Consider the following 20,555-nt stretch of genomic DNA (forward strand, 5'->3'; position numbering starts at 1 on the left):
GAGATATTAGGCTAATGAGTATAATTATAACTGTAACGACGTCACTATTGTACAGTGTTAGAAAAGGTTCAATGATGTATTCATTCTGACCTCTATCTCTCTCTGCATCACCGCCTGTTGTCCTCCTGGTGTCCGTGCAGACTGTGCACATATAATACGCATGTTTGAGTAACTAACTCATGCGTACATATGTGTCCTGGAGGTGGTTGGTCAATATGGCCATTAAACAGAGTTATTGTGACCACATGGCAGCGTAATGATGGGTGTGGAATGGAAATGCAGAAGAAAATGGAATAGAATAGCATCTCAAGTTTGTTACTCTAATGAGTAAAACAATGTTTCACACAGATGTAAATGCAGGCAGGTCCTAGAAACTAATCCTCACCAACTGGCCATCAAACTCTATATTCATGATTAAAGGATGGCCTTCCTACACCAATATTAAGGTGATATTACTGCACCTTTAGAGATGTGGTGGACTGGCATGTCCCACCTGCTGAGTGAAATTTAAATATTTGTTTTGTCCTTAATCAAATTTTATGACAATATCACCCTAAAAATGGGAAAAAATACCAATAGGTTATTGTGGATACATAAATGTTATTTCTGGTGCAGTTTGATTGGCAGGAGACCTCCGTGTCCACAAACAAAAAGTGTTGCACGCAGTGTTTCAGTTATTATTAATATTAATAATAATAATAATGATGTGAATAACAACATTTATGAATAGGGCTTTGGATTGGTCCAGCCTTAGTTATGAATAAGACTTAGATGATAATTAAGGTAAGTAATGACCTAATGTTCAACATAACACAATGCTGTTATATTGTCGCAACAAGCACAGACACACAGACCTTTAAATAGAACTTCTGTTTGAATAAAGGAGACATTTACATAATTTTATTCCCACTCGGGTTAGCACTGTTGCTGTTGATTGCACTGTTAGCACGACTCAGCCATCGCCACGTTGAGAGCCGCGTGGAGGCAATAGATATGCTCTGAATTTTGAATTTAGCACCTCTATAGGAGCTAAGCTACTTGTGTTGCTGGCATGCCATAATTTCCTGTATTTGGTTCAAAAGTCCGAAGCATCCAAATCCATCATGCTGTGGTTAACAGATCCCTCTTTCAATCAGAGGATCGGTGGTTTGATCCCCGGTTCTACTAGCCCTAGTTGATGTGTCCTTAAGCCAGACACTTAACCCTGAATTACTCCCCGTAGCTTTGGAGAAAAGCATCAGCTAAATGTAATGTAATGTAATGTAATGCTAGAAACACACCAGAACATGGTCCAACTTGATCTGGACTGAGACCACCACTCTTTGTCACACCAGGGTTTTGCTCAACACAGCAGTGTGCGGGAGGTTTCACACATGGCATTTTGTTTAGGATTAAACTGGAAAGTCCAAAACGAGGTCACTTGCTGACATCACAATGACCAAAATCAACTGGGACAAAAAGATAATCAGATAATCTACATCTCAGCATGTAGAAAGCCAAAGAAATCCCACGTATTTTGGGTTCATGGACCAACCACGGCTCCAGTATGAGTTTCATTTTGACAGGTGTGAAGAAAAAAAGGCCCCAATGCGATGCCCATGTTGCACTGTGTCGGTTGGATGTGTAAGCAGACCATTTTCTACTAATACTTTGGCCCCAAGCACTTAATAAGCTGATGGCATATCAGGACTCTGTTGTGAATTTGTTTTGGAATCCGTCCTCTCTCTCGTGGTAAACTCTGAATGCCGGTTTTAGAGATTCATTAGCGTATGACAGCACATGACAGACTTCCCTGAGGGACATCTTGTTTGTACTCTTACATGTAATGTTTAATTCATCATTAGACCAGAGGCATTTTGCAATAGCAACACTGTCAACAGAATACAGTAACTATAAACAGACAAATTGGAAGCAAAATTGATCCCGTTAAATTCCTGAGCTTGCTGCCGAAAAAACAAAATACATATGAAAAGGGAATAATGATAACGCACGAAATGTAAAGTGCACAAAAACTTCATGTGTCAGACCACTTATGATTTATGAAGCCTTCACCGTATTGGACCAGTAAAGTTCATGACAACTGGCAAAGTCATTAATCATGTGATGTGTTTCTTGCACTTCCCATGAGGCTGATCTCCTGTCATTGATCATTTTCATGTCAACAGCAATGGGCCCGAGACACAGCCTGGAGATATTAAACCTTAAATAAAGATGATAGGGACTTCTCCCAACGTGGCTTAGTGGGACTGACTATTACGACTCGTGGCTGAGCCGTCCTCTAAATCCACATGCAGGCCCTCTGAAACGGAGTCACCTTACCTGTGAGTTTATTACATGAGTGGCCACTCTGACTCAGTGGAGATAATCCCTTCTTGGATTAACCTGAATGTTCACTGATGTAGTAAATATAAAAAGGCATCAGTTTGTGCTCTCACCTTAATTAAAGATGGGCGCTCTGATTTCAGGCAGATTAGATGGAGGTGACTCTTTTGGAACACGGCACATTTGTCATGACCCTGTCCTCGGATAGCTTAGGTAAGACACAGCAAACAGCAGCATTGAGAAAAAAAAAAGAAATGTGTGACAACTACAACAATATTTGTTGCCGCTAGATGTGTTCATCTCTCTGTGGGTGGACAAGAGGAACAATGTGACACTTTACAAACCGCAACACAGGGCCAACTGTCCAAACCACATATTCATTTATTAGATGGGCACTTTGCAGTTTATGCATTCCACAGACTACAAATACAAACGGCCTTCGTCTGCATAACCTCACTAGAATCAATCGACTCGTGCCATTAAACAGCACTAAATAGAAAGCCCACGTACACAACAATACGCATACACATCGACTAAATATCATCTTACTGCGAGCAACCACAGTGTTTGGCAGTAGAAGGTACGGGCTAACTTTTCGGGGCTGTGACGGCGTCCACACGTCTGTGAGCGAGCGGTTTTCTGCCATCAGAATTTCGAAGATAAAAGCCGATGGTTAGTCCCAGTTGGTTGTTCTTCTTCTAGCGAAAATTTACTGTTCACTACGTTCAAAACGAATGCAATAGCGGCTTCAACAGAAAGTTGATAGAGGGAGCTCAGCTACACAGGAAGCTGAATTTGAGTAACATCGGAGCTCTGAATTATTGTTATATTTGGTGCCTCTGGATCTTCAGTTTCCATCTCTGACTCGAGTCACAGCTAGTGCAACATCTTTCCGTGTTCATTTTTGTAACACAAAAAATAATTCAATACTTGCTACAAATTGTCTTTCTCTTCAGAGCAAGAACTGTTCACAGATTCATGGACTTGTCGGCTGCACAGCACCACTGTGGGCTTTTTGGATTTGGGTCACGTACAGCGGAGCACTCGTCAAATGATGCACTTAAGATTAGGTAAACTGTGTAACCTTTTTGTTTTCTCCCTATGCCGATGTAGCAAAAAGCTTAATCTAATCATCTAAAGCTACCATCGAGTCATCCTTAAAGTCGTGGTTTTAAATTCTATGTTGTACTGTCCACCAGCTACTAATATGCAACAAACCAGGCCATTGTAGAGCCCGACAGTGATCGAACTGAACATTTTGAGAAGTGAAACTGTCGCCGCGAACGCCTCACCACCCTGTTGAAGTTCAAAGAATATCGATAACTCGTAGATACATGGTAATCAAGTTTTTCACACTGTACACAGAGTAGACTGCAGACCATTTTCCGAGGGGTTGGCGAGTAGAGCCCCGCAGCGCTCCACAGCAATAGTGTTTTAATCACTCTGTCACAGACTTGAGGCCAGCTTTAAGAGCACACTGAGACATGATGAACGATGGGCTGAAGCCCAACACCACCGGTGTAGTCTGCAGTACTGCAATGGAGCTGAGATGGAAACGGCTGATTAGTGGCATCTGGGGGGGGATGATTAATTGATGCAAACACATTTCGATTTAACGGCTCTTTGATCAATTATTAATGAACAGAACCCCCTCCTCCCCCATTCCCAACCCCTTTCTTTTATTATGTATAACTTCAATGAACAGCCGCTCGGCTTTGACCTATCACTGCCCTCCCTTACAATTCTGAAACACTGGAAGCGAGTGAGCACTTTCACATGTGTGAATATCCTCGGTATAGGACTTATAGGAAATACTGTAAATTAAGACTTCAGAACATATACATCCTCGAGGAGAGGGAGAGCCATTGAATGTTGTTAAATCTGGACCCAGGGATCTTTCTATGAAGTTGACGTTTTCTCTTCCAAATATATTAAATGTAACAAAGAGCTTGATTCATCATTCTAGGGACAGTTATTGTTCACACTCTCATGGAAGCTGTAAATTGGTGCACAGATTTCTCTGAAGACCTTTAAGTGAGAAAGAGTGCTCATGAATGTGCTGCCGTTAAGTTGGAAATTGTTCCCCTCAAGGCATCACTGCCTTCCTTCTTGTAATCTTGCAGACTTGTGGAGAGACAAAAAAAAAACACCTTTAGAGGATTGCCCTGGGGCTATACTGTTAAAATTCTTCCAGAAGATTGAGGGTTTTATTGGTTGTTTTTGATTGCCAGGTAGTCATGGGTAATATTCAACATTGCGCTAAAATTGGGAGAAACCAGCAAATGTGATGACTGTGTTTGAACTTCCTCTACCATGGATGTAAAACTGCATTCGCAGATGCAACGTGTAAGAGGATTTAATTGATTCCGTTTATGCAGCAGTCAGGACTATTACAGCCGAGATCAATTGTTTGTGCATCACAAATTAATTATGATGGAGTTTGTAACAAAGGCTCCTGCAACACCAATACATCTCCTTTGATTAGAGGTGTTTCCCAAGAATCCTTTTGCTCCAGTGCTTGGCAAGTTAAAAAATGATGCGTAGCCCATTATACTTTCAAACCCATTTCAGTAAAAGGGCAAGTGATGCCTTCCATATAATTTTATTGCAGTCATCGTTCCTTTTATTGGTATGTTTACTCCGAGGGAAATAATCTCCACGCTCTCCCCCACAATAAATAATTCATTAAGGAGTCAGGGATAACAAGGGTATAAAGAAAAATGTACGTATTGCTAGTGATCTGGGATGGAAGCCAAAGAATATGTCAGAGACAATTATGGGGAAAGGGGAGACTAATACCTCCCATGTACTGCTTTGGCCCCACTTGTCCCCTTGGCTCTGTTCTCGGCTCGTCCAGCCAGTGTGGACGGGTGCATTAAGACACACAGGTGGACTGATAGGGGTTGAAAGTGACCCTCTACTCTCAACACTGGCGCAGAGCTGCAGAGCATCAGGCTAAGCCACTTTGACTCTCCCGGCTCTCTTAATTGCCCAGTGAACCTGGCTGCAGCATTGAGCTGCCTGACTTACTGGTCCCCCGAGAGTGTATTACAAGTGCTCCGTCCAACTAATCGCCTCCTTTGTCCCCCATCATCCCCACACAGTTTGTCCACACATAGAGACAGGTCGGTCTTGATGATACTAGCCCTGTCACCCCTTTCTCCTGCTCCCCAAGTCCCCAATCACCACCTTTCCCCCCACTCCCTGCACCACTGCATCAGTGCAACTGATGAATGGAAATTGTATTTTCTCTTTTGTAAAGTAATAAAAACATTCAGCATGGACACCAACATGAGCGCAGCACGCCAACACACAGTTTTTTTAAACACTTTTTTTCAGAGCTATCAACATTCAAGGACACAGGGTAATTAGATTTTTAAAGACTCTTTTTGGTCAAAGTGCTCTTGTAAAATATAAAGAGCTTTCCCACTAAAAGTCACACTACAAATTACTTTTATTGCGTGCACATTTACACAACCCTTGAAAAAGAGACACACAGCGCTGACTGCTCTGGTGCATCCGTTAGAAAGTAGAGAATGTGATCAAATAGAGCAAATGGTGATACCTTTATGTGGCACGAGTGGAAAAGTTGTGTTTGATGTCCAGCCTTGATCCAAATAAAAATGTATGACGTTGGAAGTAAATGTTCCCTGGTAAAATACCATCCGTGACGGTAAAAGTTAGAGCAAAAATAAAAATAAATTCACTCAGAGTCACTCAAGGCCAAATAAAGCTACACTGCAAGAGCTCTAATCCAAACAAGGCTAGGGGCAACTTTTTTGAAGTTATGCTAAAGCTCTTTATTAATATTTTACCGCACATTAGGCTGACTTTGTGAACTGGCAGTTTGAGTTTTAATACATACAACAAGGAAGGGTTGAACATGTAGGTCTATATCCCTGGAATATAGCTCTACCACATTCTCTATGAAGTCAGTGTCTATTTCATTGTCAAGAGAGCTTCTTATGGAGTGACCTCCGCTAGTTGTTTTATGTCTTTATCGTACATTCTGGTTAATTAACACGCTAATATTAGCTGCTCCTGCTCTTGGTACCACTAAACTAAGCAGCTTAACATGGTTATGTAAGAATAAATGAACCAAATTATTTATATATCCATTACTTGCATACCTATAGACACCTTTTAAACGGTTCTTGTTTCAAAAAAGAGTCAGCTTGAAACGTTGAAAAATCAGCTGGATGCCATGTTTTCAACCAACTCACAGATCTACTGTTAGCTTAGTTAGCTAGCTAGGCTACAGATGTTCAGCCAGTTAATACAACTGCCATAAGCAATGGTGGCCACCAGCTAGAGAATGACAATCCTTTTGTCCTCTGTTACACATTTTAATTGGACCTTTGTGCAGTAAATCTGCCACCGTTATCACTGCAAACATTCACTTATAGTTTTTTTATTATTAAGAATATACTGCGCAAGGCTGCAAAATGACATTGTTTAGAATTGAAATCACTGGGGCTGTAGAGATTATTTAGGATAGCTCTCTTACTGCCTACATCCCTTTCTGTGGATTATTCATCAACCGCTTTTAAAAACAACTCCCTCAAAACACATTTTCTCCATAAGTGACTTAATATGAAGGCTGAATATTAAAATATATGAATCATCTCCAATGTGTCATTTCAAAGGCAAAACCAGAAATGGCACAAGACAAGACAAGTCAACGTAGCAGTTTGACAGGTAGGAGTGCAGCCTCCCTGTATTGTCTCGGTGTGCTGGTTTTAGAGCTGAGGAGGATTTGGCCATGAGAATTTGATCGCTCCGCTGTACTGCACATGGCGCTATTGTAGAATGGCTGGCTCTAAATTAACCTCGGCATAGGAACAGAAACGCATTTTTCCTGAACAATATATCATGCCTATCATAAATTAAGTTCAACCAAAAGAGATCTAGCGTAAAATACTTTATTGTGTCTATTGCAGTTGAAGACAGTTGTTCTCCTGCTGGCCGAAAAGCCACACAGATGATGCATAGATGGAAAAACGAATGAGATGCATGGACGGTTCAAAGATTACAGATAACAGAGACAGTGTGTCGATGGATATTACTATTGCAAATGAGCTTAGCTCCGGTTTCACTGAAGAACAGCTGCCCTTTTTTACATGAGCTATGAATCTGTATTTGGGACGTAACCTTTAAAAACAATGAGCTATTTACCCAAAGGAAGGTGTTGGCTCATTATCAGTGGCGAAGCAATGAAAATATCTCCATGCAGTGGGAGATCGGCTGAAAGCATTACGAGGACGATAATGACTGTCTCAATAGCCTTTTAAGTGGTTAAATCGTATAATTATGATGCCAAACCACCATCAAATCTCTAATGTGCCCGTGTTTGATCCTTTCTCCGTACCGTCAAGACCGTTCCACCATTTTCTCTTCTCATTACATGTCATTTAGCTGACGCTTTTATCCAAAGCGACTTACAATCATGTTACATTAATACACTGTAGACACAGCTACAGGGAACAAGTTAAGTGTCTTGCTCAAAGACACATGGACTAGGGCGGGGATTGAACCACCAACCACCTGATTGAAAGACAGAGCTGCTAACCACTGACCCATCTCGCCCTCATGCCCCCCCCCCCCCCTCCCCCCTCCCCCACTCTGCCAAACACCCACCACAAATACCATTTACAGCGTGCAGAAATGTGCATAATCTTTGCTTTTAATTGAACATGATGTCAATGAAGGACAATGTCGTTAAAGAGGACATTGGAACGCAATTACTTGCAGCTTTTATTGCACAATACGTGGTTGCCTCTTTTCATTCCAGTCTTTGTTGAGCTAAGAGCAGTGTTGATAACGTCTGCCAATGTAAAGTGCTCTTTGTGCTTTTTGAATGAGGCTGTGCTTAGTATCAACAGTGTTATTGAAGACTCTTTCCTGCACATTGCCGCACATCAGTAATACATGGTTATGAGGGATTTGCCTCTCTCATCCCCGCGTGGCTTTCTGTCTGTCTCTTTGTATTTCTTTATTTCGCCTTTCCCTCCCTCCCCTCTCTTCCTCCTCATCATGTCTCCCAATCTTTCCCTTTGCCTCTTCTGGTCTCCCTCCCTCTGCTGGCATCAAAGAAGTGCATAACCTGAAATGAATGCATGTGCTAAATACCATCTCCTAAGAATTAAATGATCTCCAACCACTTTGACAATTGCTGTGAAAGGAGAGCTCCCGGTATTCATAAGCACTGCACGGAACATTTACATGGATAAAAGTGTCAAAGAATTAAGTGGGAGGTTCAGAGAAAATGTCTCTTGCAGGAGATCAAAACCTTTCAGTGTTCTGTCTGAGCTGGTGCCCCTCTATGTCTATGTGTGTCTATGTCACCAAATACACTGTTTAAATCCGGTTTATCTTACTTCCTTCCTCTTTCCCTTCTCCGGGAATCATCCACAACAAACACTGACAAACAATCAAATTGATAAGCAGGAGTTATAGAAATATGTAGAAAGCCTGCATTGTCATTGACCAGAATACAGCAACTTCTGTTATGTGTGCAGCTCGAAACACTGGACCCAAACGCCGTCAACGTGGGAAAAGCAACTTTATTGCTCAACAGGATACAAAAACAGGATTCAAAAACAGGATACAACACAGTCTCACACACAAGAACTTCCACGATCTAGACAAGACGAACCGACCAAGGGGAATGACATGAACAGGACTTAAATACAGAGGGCTGGTGCAGGTGATTGGACACAGGAGGAAACAATCAGGGACAGGGCAGACAATCAGAGGGACCTGAGTCGGCCGGGGCGGCAACGGGACAGGAGGAAACGGAGTCTGCCGGGGCGGCGACGTGACAAGGGGAGCCGGGGTCGGCCGGGGCGCCGACAGGACACGGGGAGCTGGGGTCGGCCGGGGCGCCGACGGGACACGAGGAGCTGAGGTTGGCCGGGGCGCCGACGGGACACGAGGAGCTGGGATTGGCCGGGGCGCCGACGGGACACGGGGAGCTGGGATCGGCCGGGGCACCGACGGGACAGCATCGGCAGGAACCGGCGTGGACTGCGGCGCAGCGTCGGCAGGAACCGGCGTTGACTGTGGCGCAGCGTCGGCAGGAACCGGCGTTGACTGTGGCGCAGCGTCGGCAGGAACCGCCGTTGACTGTGGCGCAGCGTTAGCAGGAACCGCCGTAGACAGCGGCCGAAGCAGGACCCTGTTTAACGCTTGGAGGGACTCCATCATGTCCCGGAGAGCGTCCTGGGACAAGGCAAAGGAAGCAAGGGCCGGCCGGAAGTCCGATAGGTCACAGGAAGTTGGGGTTGGCCGGAACACGGAGGCGGCAACAGGAACGGGCGAGGGCTGCAGCACGGAGGCGACTGCGGGAACCGAAGTGGTCTGCGGCACAGAGGCGGCAGCCGGAACCCTCCACCGACGCGGTCCGGAGGTTTGCGCCCCCCACTCCGGGGCTGGGCCTGGGTGACCTCTGCCCCTGGGGCTACAAGGCCCCCCATAAGCCAAACGGGTCCCGTTGAAGGGGTCTGGTGCCGAGACCCTATGGGGGTTGTAGTTCCCCTTCTGGAGGCTACGAGGGCCCCCATAGGCCAAGCGGGTCCCCTCGAAGGGGTTTGGTGCCGAGACCCTATGGGGGTTGTAGTTCACCTTCTGGAGGCTACGAGGGCCCCCATAGGCCAAGCGGGTCCCTTCGAAGGGGTTGTAGGCTGGGTCCATCGTTGGTCGGTTCGTTCAGAGAAACAGGACACGAGAGACAAGGACTTCAAAATAAAACAGGAAACACGACAACACTACAGATCCTGACAACTTCAGCGAAAGAAACATCCACAAATAATAAAACAGGTTCTGAAATAATGCAATTTTGCGGTATAAGAGTATTTATTGCACAAAAGATCAATGTATAAAAAAAACAAAGGGAACCAAAACATTAAAGTTGCGGACCAAAAAAAACCATAACAATTAGCTGAAAGATGCTAATAAGCTGCTAGAGCTGAGAGGAACTGCAGAGTCAGGTGGTAAATGACACTTGGCTTAGCCCCGCCTCCTGCTGCTACTGCATCAAGCTGTCAGAGCTACCATGGAGCCCACACTATCACTAACTGCACTTCCAGAAGAATTGAAATTAAAAAGCGATTTCAGAGAGAAGCAGACAGAAAAGTCTACAATATGCGTTTGAAGGATATAAGGATGACGCTGATTCAGCAAAAACTGATACAAAAAGATAAAGATGTATTGTGTTTCAATCCGAAATATCATGGTACACAATTAAGTCGTCTTAATTGATAATAAGCACATACTAACACAAATTTATCAGAAAATTTTAATTGATACGAGTTCTGCATCAGAGGAGTACCCCAGTGTAAGTAAATCAAAGTCTTATCTTGTGAGCATGTATGTTAACATAGTCCGTGTATATCTGGAAATATTGTTCTCTATCATTTAGATTTGTCTCAAAATGTATTTAAAAAATCAGCTTTACCATGTGGTTATTTCATTTAGACAATGTGCTTCTTGAATTATTATGACAATTATTATGGCAAATAATTCTATAGATCGTTACTGTGAAATTAAATGACCCATATCGGGAGAGAAGATTTTGGCAATATCGCCCAGCCCTACTTACAGTGAGGAGGACATCAACATTGCTTCCTATGCTTACATGTCTGAGGAAAAAACAGATTCAACTGTGGATAACAGTGAACATGTTTCTACTTTATGCTTTCAAATAGTATTTTGAACCCAAGGGACACATCAAAATATTGTCTGTTTCAGACGAGTATTCCCAAACATTTGAAAACACGATATCAAGTCATGATACAACCTTAAGCCATCCCCTCTACACGGCTGAAGTGGTTTCATTAAGTCGAGGCAGGGATTCGTGTTGTCGATAATTTAGTTTTTTTTCAAAAGACGCATCGGCATCAACAGAACTCAGGCAAATGCTGTTAAAGCAATCAAGAACCGAGTGGAAGCCCTGCAGTAGAGTTGCTTCTGTAAACATGGGAGTAGGCAGGTACATGAAAACTGAGAGAGGCTGGGACACCAAACACATTAAAAAGCAATAACCATATGGTCAGCTCCACAAATGTCTTTGAGTACAACATTAACTAAGGCGAGTCCAACTGGCATTACTATCAACGATCTTTACCTTTAAATGATGATGATAGGGTCTTTATTACAGCTGTTGGCCAAATAAAAAGTTTTTTTTTTTTTTTTTTTTTCAATAATATAAAAAAAACATTGGAAAGGTCAAGAAATACAAATATGAGACTTTATCGAGAGGGATCTGACTCTTAGTTTAAGAGGTCCAGGACTCACACTAGAAGTATTCTGTCATCATTTAATACGCTAAATGGCTTAAATGAGGAGTTTAAAATGAGCAAAGAGAGCGGACACCATTTGAAATCTATCCATCAGCATGAACAAATAGCCTCGATGGTAAAGGTGTGAGCAGGAATAACTTCAATCAATGGGGTAAATCCTCTCAGCCACATTTCAATTATCAGAAATCCATAGTGAATTTGAAGGTAATGAGGTCTTGATGAGAGATAAGAGATTTATTTGACACAGTTTTCTGTTTGATAATCCCAATTTGGCATTAGCAATTATTATTGGCAAAAAAAAGGAGAAAGCATTAAGTGAGATTAATAAGAGTATGATAATAGTTGCAAAACAGTTCCAATATCTTCCCCAACAAACGTGGTGAAAGAGGTGTTTTCTTTTCTCTACCAGCCAACATTTAAAATGAATTCACCATTTGCTTTTGAATTCAAAACATCTACGCAAACCGACCCTGATGCATAATTCACTTTTCTTCGCGTCGCTGTCAGTGCGTTTTTTTTGTTAAATGCTCTCTGTGTCGTCTCGTCACGATCACATCCTCAGAAGCATGTTGTTTAGCAATATTTTGACATATGCTGTGTTCGAGTCTCAAGACAAGACAACCATTAACGAAAGGGGGAAAGAAAAAAGACAAAAAGAAAAAAAAAGACCTTCTTTTAATATCACCCCAACAGCAACATTTCTTGAGTAATGCTAAATCTGGACATAAAAAGGCCTCCTGAACAATACAAGCACCAATTACATCCACCAGCTGTCATTTCTGCTGACACAGGAAGAAACAATTGGGGAGACGAAACTCATGCGCAGCCCACCAGAACCCCTCTTTTTACTTAACAAAATAAAGATGGAGAAACGAGCCCCGCCCGCCGCATTTTATTCTCTTCCTCCTCGTACGGTTTCAGGATCTTCGAGGTGATTGTTTTATTTGTTTCACTGTAATCTGCTCTAATTGTATTTACCTCACCAAAACGCTGTGCTGTGGAGGGTTAATCTCATTGCTAGAGTATATCGTTCTATTCCATCGTGCATTGATAGCTTCACTTTTAGTATTTTGTTCTCAATATTTTTCATCCCTTTAAGGCCTTTGACAATTGTGTTGATTTAGTTACGTTTACTTGTATAAAATGCAAAATATATTCAGTAGGAACCCAGTAGGGGCTAAATTGAACATAACAGCAAAAAAAGAACTGACAAAGAGCATCAAAACATCTTCAGCTCTGCCATTTTGATTCAATATGCTGCTACTGGTATACTGTATGAATGAGATTAATCTTTCACGCAGCCATTGTTTTCGACCGTTCTCTGTGATGGTGCATTCAAGGACTCTTCAATACTCCATAATAGGTTGTTGACAGACGGACAGCATTGCACTGATCGGCTATAATGTCAGAACGTCTGGCTTGAAATGGATAAACAAGGAAAACGCCTTGTTTTTGTTTGTTTTTATTAAAAGATTTATGTTCAGCTGTCAAATGTCAGAGCATCCTTGAACACATGAAGTTTTGAAGGAGCAACTTCTGCTCCCTTATCACAAAAAACCGTGTGCCCATTTAAAATCTCTGACACGTTACGATCATGCTGGACAGAAACCGATCAATCAATTTTCAAACTTTGGAAAAGAGTTGCCATGGAACATAATGCTTAATTAATGTCAGGATTGTAAACATGTAACAATAGCTTATTTCTGGTGAGATCACCTGTGAAAAGCAAGGATTTCATGTATGTGATTCCTCTTGATGCTTCTAGTATAAAACACCATTTGGACTTGAGGTTTATTTATTTGTGTTACCTATAATCCAAAGAAGTTTGGCGTATCTTCCAAAGTTCCACAGTAAACAAATGAACAACAGCTGCTGCAGCTCACGCAGTGTCAGGCTCCTGAGGCAGTGTGTCTGTTTATTTCCCAGAGTGCCGTTTGTAAAGGAAATTGGTTTATACTTATGAGCCATTGATCCACTGAGAACAGTACAGTTTGTCATTCACTAGGTCTCTCGGACAGAGGATGGAGAGATAGGGGAGAATCCGGGGAGAGATAGATCCTGATAAGTTACTTCCGCCGCCGCTATCAGTGCAGTCTGGGAGGACATACTGTTACAGAGGATATGAATGGCTGCTGGAGAGATTTGCCAGCAATGCTAAATACATTGGTTTGGATGCGCAAAGGTCAGGATCTGAAGTATTCGGCAGAGATGCAGAACGACGCGGCTTTTTACAATTGTTTGAGACACTTTGTTTAGATTTCGGGTTGCGGTAGTCTCGTACTCCAGAATCAGACGCTATGAATCCCATTTGTATTACGTAAATGTGTCTGATGTAAATTCCACGAGAAGCTTTTGAAGCTCACTATTTATATAGATGAAGCCATCTCAAAGTCTTCTCTGCCCGCTTCCTCACAAAAGAATGATTTAGCCTCAAACATTAAAGGGTACTCTATTACAGTGGAAAGATAGGAGAGTATTGTTTTGATGTGAACCACTATTCCAGACAATAAAGGCCATATTTTTGATGGAATCATGATGACATACTGAGCTTACAGGTGGACAAGAAGTTTATAATGCTGCAGGGCAGGTTTGAGATGTTTCCATGACCTTTTGATGCTTTTCTATTTTTATTTTTTTTACTGCGGAAACCTAGAAGCTCACTTCACGCGTTTCCAATACCTGATGCTGAAAAGGAAAACATTTCTTTAGCATTAAAACAAAAAGAAGGAATGCCGTAGTTATTCAGGTTTGTTTTGTAGGAGGATAGAAAAGTGCTCAGATTATCAAAACGATAATAGTTACTGAAATAAAATCATAATCACTGACAGTTTAAATTCTTTTTGAAGGAAATAAGATGGGATCAACTTGAGGAGCCTGACAGAGAAGACAGAGATTAAATGTGTGCAATATAATGAATCCCCAAAAACTGCAACACCCAGTGGGAAGCACGACATCGTCGCCACTGCTGCCATTAAAATGCAGCACGAGTGCGAGGCAGCGATAGTTCATCCACCTCGGCCCACGTTCTCCCTCCAAAAAAATGCGAGACTCTGCATATACGTATCTGCCCATGTATTTCGATTTTTGGTGCATGCACACTGATGAATTAACTCGATAAATGCCTTATTTTTTTTGCGGAGAGCCGGTGCAGCCTTTTGAAGGGGAAGATTGCACAGCAATTGTGATGCTCACCCGCCGCTATCTGCATTCACAATATGTCATTACATACTCGAGGCTTCGCAAGAGCAATTCACTCTAATGGATGCAATTACGCAGAAATTATAACCTGTCTGAGTGAAAGACGACAAACGAGCAGTCACGTGACCGAAATAGGTGCTTCGCACACAATCGACACATGCTTTCCGTGTATGACATGCACAACTAAACCAGTGGGCTGTCTCTGCTACACAGAGTTGAGAGGAAGGGAAAAGACTGACATTTCCATAATCTTACATGAACACTGAATTTGACCTTGTGTTACTTAATACCCAGCACAGCTCAACACTTGAAAGAACTCTTATCTCCATTTTGATGAAGTTCAGAGGGGGTAAGTGGATTCATCCCTTTCCCCCGTGGAAAACCCGAAGGTTAGAATCTACTCACTCGATATATAATGTGTGATAGGGAAATGACGCCACCGATAATAAAAGCTGCTCTTTTTGAAGCATCGGCCCATGTTTAGTTGTAGCCGAATTTGCTTCGGCACTACGGCGGTACTGTAGTTGAGGGCTTAAACGATTACTCCCAGATTTTCATTTTAAATCTTCAATCTAAAATTCTCTGCTTTAAACCTTCCTTTTATCTCAGAGCGGTTCCACGGCACACGAGTTGACTCTTCGGTGGTGAACATTGAGAAAGGGGTGCAAAAGGCGGGGCAGCTTTAATTAGCGAGCACATTTTCATTACAGAGAAACTCAATTTGCTTTACATTTCAAAGAAAAGAGAGGCAAATACATATACATAAATATACATACAGCACATGCAACACAGTGGCACAACAATAAAAGGGGGAACAAACATGTTTTACATAAACCCAATATCTACACACACACACACACACACATATAGATACACACGCATTGACATGGTTTACTCACCCACACTACCAAGAATGAAAAGAAGAGACTGGAAGTAAAATATCTGCCACAGCTATATGGTTAAGGTTTGATGAGGGAATTCATGTTTTAATGTTTAAAAGAAGGCAATGTTTAATGTCTGTCGCATGTCAAAGTCCCACGATTTGCTCAACCGTCCACTTATTCAAACCCCCCTGTATTACAGTTTATTGAACAGAAAATACTCTTTACGTAACATTATTTGTTATGTACAATGAAACCAATAATTTTCGTTGAAAGAGACGTGGGTAGAAACTTTAAATTGTTCACATCCAATTAAATGTATACTTGTCAGAGTAATCGGAATGATCTCTTATCAAAATTGTTGATTGTTACTGCTGAGTTATGTTTCATTAAGCAAGTCAAAAACAAACTGAATTTGATTATTTTTTCATTTTGAAAAAAACCCCAAATAAAATCCCAACAAAATCATGTTTTAGTGAAAAATGTTGAAAAAACAAAACCAAAAGAAAACCAAAAGAAATCTTTGAGTTGAAAAATACAAGTCGTTCGCGAAGCAGAATGCACAGACAATGTTCCACTGCCACACACACATTTACTGCTTTTAGTCCTTTGAATATTTGATAAGATTACTGCTTCAGGACATGAGAGATTTTGGTTTAATGAGCACAAAAGCATACATCCATTTACGATTTACCCTTCCATGGAGCTCATTATAATAAAGAGAAATGCGCTCAATACAACGTATATATATCATGGCTAATTGGAGCTGAGGATACCTTCACTGTCAGTGGTTTGAACTGCTACCCTGGCATTTAGAGGGAGAATAATCTCTGAACCTGATCCTGGACCTTTTTGGGTAGGGTTATGTAGAGCTTCATAATGAGCGGATGCGTTTAAAAGCTGAGGGACCAGGGTACAGACTGAACCCCCAACCCTGGCTGATATAACACAGTTAAATTATTCATTTGAAGTAATAGTCTTGCTGATGAAATATTCATCATTCTGTAATATGAGGGATGTATTGATTTAAATAGCAGCACTTTGTTGAAATCCCCGGCTTCATTCAGTGGAAAAAAAAGAAGAAAAAGCAGAAAGAATGAAAGGTATTCATAGATAATCTTTTTGTATTTTATCAGCACAGAGCACTTGTGTGCTGATTACAAATTAGGCGCTCTTGTGTGGGAACTATTAGTAGGAAATCACCGTACCCTCAAACAGTAGATTGGATATCTTCCTGATAATGAAAACATTGTTGCCCTTTATTGCATAATTTCATTGTGAACTCCACTCGCCCTGAGCATGGAGATAAGCTGACGACTCAATGACCACTGGTTTCAACGAGTCTCTGCTTTATTTTACGATTAATTATCCTTCAGAATAATTCATTACTTCAGAGACAGAGCTTTGTTTCATCGAAACACAGGTCATGCATTTTGGTTCGAAATAAATCATTTCGGAAAAAGAATTAAATAACCGAGCACATTGTACATTGTTATAGGACATCTGAGCCCTTTTGTGGAAATTGTTTTTGCAGGTTATGGTTCACTTTTCTGGGATGACGAGGCGGGTGCAGCCCCATTGCCTGTGTTATATTCACTTTAACTGTTTTATTTAACATAAATAAAATGAGTCCTGACTTGAGTGCCACGCGGCTTTTAACCTTTCTGCCTTGTCTGTATCTTCTCCATACATTGGAAGAAATTGGAGAAAATCCAGTGAGAGAACGGTGATGTGGGCGACCTGGATGGACACACTGTCGCGATCTGCCTCATCCGTGTGCATAAATACCATAAAAAAAGCTTTATGTTACATAACGGCGTCGTTATGCCAGACCGGCCGAGGCCACAGCTCCGTATGTTTTATGAATAGCCCGCTCTTTTCAGACCCTTTCAGCGACTTGCTGCTCAGATTAATTTCAGGGAGCACTCATTGCAGCGTCTCTCCCTCCATTCTTGCATCGTGCACAACCTCGGCATGGGGCGCGTTACTATGGTTACGGGAATCGGCGTCGCCTGGTATTTTTGTCTGTTGTAATGTAAGCCTATGGGAAGCTCGATTGAAAACGTAATGTGTGTGAATGTGCGTTAGTCTTTGTAATGTCACGGTAGTATGTTGGCTGTATAGCTACTGAGGCATAGATCACGTCTAAAGAGACAGCTTATAATACATCATTAAAACTACTTATGACAAGATCAATCCATTGAAATACAATCTTAAATTTCTTTATCATTTGAATAGTGGGATTTTATGAAGAAGAACTATAGATGACTATCACAAAGTAGAAGGATAACATTTAGAAATGTTGATGGTTCACAGACTTCAGAACGGTGACAAAGAAAATAGTCCGGAACCTCGAAGGCTGCTTTAATCAAACAACACAGGACAAAAATCGTGATCAGGGATGTCTAAAAGTTATATTTGCTCCCTTTTTCTTTTTTTGCGCTGATCCGATTTGTGTTTTGTCAAAAATATATGTACACACTTACAGACTTCTCTCCAGATTTTTCGAGACACCCGCAGATGAACAGATGAACTGACTCGCGAGGCTGTGATTGGTGGAAACATTGGGCCTGCGACCGGCCAATCAACTTGCCCCGCACGCTCGCTTACTGACCCCGGGCCAGCGCTTGTGTCAAACCCTGCGGTGTACCAGCATTACTTCACTTCATTGTTGCTTTCTTTTGAATAGCTAGGAGAGATGAACACAAATTAAATAAACAAACAGCTCTCAATAAAAACACACGACATGAAAAGCAGTTTGTTTTCCTGCTGTGCAGGAGAAGCAACGGCGTTTGTGTCAACTGAAGTCCTGATCGCAGTTTCAATTCGCATGCAGCGAGGCTGTCATTGTAAGCATTCCTGTCAAGGCATTGCCGTTTGTGTGAAACATGATATCGGACAGATTGTCAGACGGCGGGGAGGAAAAAAAGAAACCTGTGGGATAATTCTGTTTACGGTGGAGGAAAACATGGAATAGCATGGAACGGTGTGCCAAACTTAAGAGGATGCAAGTTAAGGATGTAAAGAGGTGCCATTTGTCTTAGGTAAGCATCAGCCATGGCATAGACTGCTGATTAAACATGACATATTGAGGGGTTGAACAGGGCCTTTGAGAATTATGGCACAATCATAAATAAGTGAGAAAATGTGTCCCTGCTGGCTAGAATGAATTAAAATGCACGGCTGCTGCATTTCTTTATTCATCTGAATCATTCACAGTGTGCAGATTCGGTTTACGTATTGTTAATGGAAAAACGTGTAATATTGCCTTTCAATAAATAACACAAGGAATAATATATATTAGGGGGCCAAAATAAAATCTTCCAGCCCCAAACACAAATGAAAGTTTAGAGAATCATTTCATGAAATATTCATTTAATATTACAAATGATCAGGATTGTACGAGAGTTATTCAGCCCCCAAAAAGTCAAATAATCTCAGGGATCATTTCTAGTTTAAGAAAGATGACCTTGTTGATCATTATGTATGACTATACAACATTTCTACTTGTCAGGAACACTCATGCCAGGTTGCAAAATATCGAAGTCGACACACTTTGACATGCCAGCAAGGTTCTTCTGTGTGGGATGCTTCCTGCTGCGTGAACATGGTAAGGCAGCAGAGAAAAACAATAACACAATACATAATATGCAGGGTGCCCTGCAAACATTCCCCAAATGGGAATAAACTTGGAGATAAAAAGACGCCAGGGTTCATTCACAGGCTACAGGATGGGGGAGACGTCTGCTTATATAGCAGCAGGGGAGTTGCTTGGACTTTCAAACAGGCACACCTTTGACATTCATGTTCATGGTTGGTGGTGGAGCGGCGTGGTTGTTTTGTTGTCTTCCACAAGTTGTTAGCATCTCCGTGGCTGAAAAGATCTTCCCTTCGTGCTGGCGATGCTCACAAGGCAGTCTGGCTCCCAACATCCCAACATTTCAGCCGAAGTCCGCGGGGGTGACTCGGGTTTGGTTGGGGGGGGGGGGGGGGGGGGCCAAAGAACAATCAATTGATTGCTTGAGTGAAAGTAGTGAAGGGCCAAATGATGAAGCATGCTACAGCTGTACAAAGGAAACACCAGGGGAGACGGACCGGGGGGGAGTGAAGCAGGAGTGGTTGGTGTTTGGAGGTGAAGAGGGGTCGCAGCAGGACAAAGTGCAGAGGTTTGTATCCGTAATTACAATTCCGCGGATAATCGTTTTCATTCGTGGTTTGAGAGGGGTTGTTATTTATGCCTCCAATGGGCAACGCGTAATTACCTCTTGAAAGAAATGTCGCATTGCTGAGATGAACCTTGAGTTGCATACAAATAGTAGCAACACATGTGTATGACGGCAGTGAAATGGGATGTGGAAAATGCCCAACAGATAGTACAAAATAAAAGTTTGTAATAGTTCCAAGTATGGAGACTTGAGGAAACAAATATCATATCATACAAACGTAGCACAGTGTTACTCTGACTGAGTCAGTAACTGCATAACATCAGCGGCATTTTATATTAAAAACTCTTTGCGATAATTGACATTTATTTACTTATTAGTACTCATTAGTACAGATGATCTACAACCTTCTTCTCTCTGCAAAAAACAGAAAATACATTTTCTTTCCTTTTTTTTTGTAACTCATCTGGGTGTTCCTCAGGTGGCGTCTCCGTTACATCGGTGGTGCTGACCGCGAGACGTCACTACGCTCATCTCTCTGACCACAGCTGGACGCCAACCTTCCTGCTACGACTCACCGTGCTGCCGCCGTATGGGATGCTGATTGTGGAGAGTCGAGTGTACATCTTCAGGCACTGCTTTAAAACCACCTGTCCTTCTGGATCATTTAAGAAGTAGTCTACCATCAACAG

The sequence above is a fragment of the Cyclopterus lumpus genome, chromosome 17 (assembly GCF_009769545.1).
Source record: "Cyclopterus lumpus isolate fCycLum1 chromosome 17, fCycLum1.pri, whole genome shotgun sequence".
In the NCBI taxonomy this organism is placed as follows: Eukaryota; Metazoa; Chordata; class Actinopteri; order Perciformes; family Cyclopteridae; genus Cyclopterus; species Cyclopterus lumpus.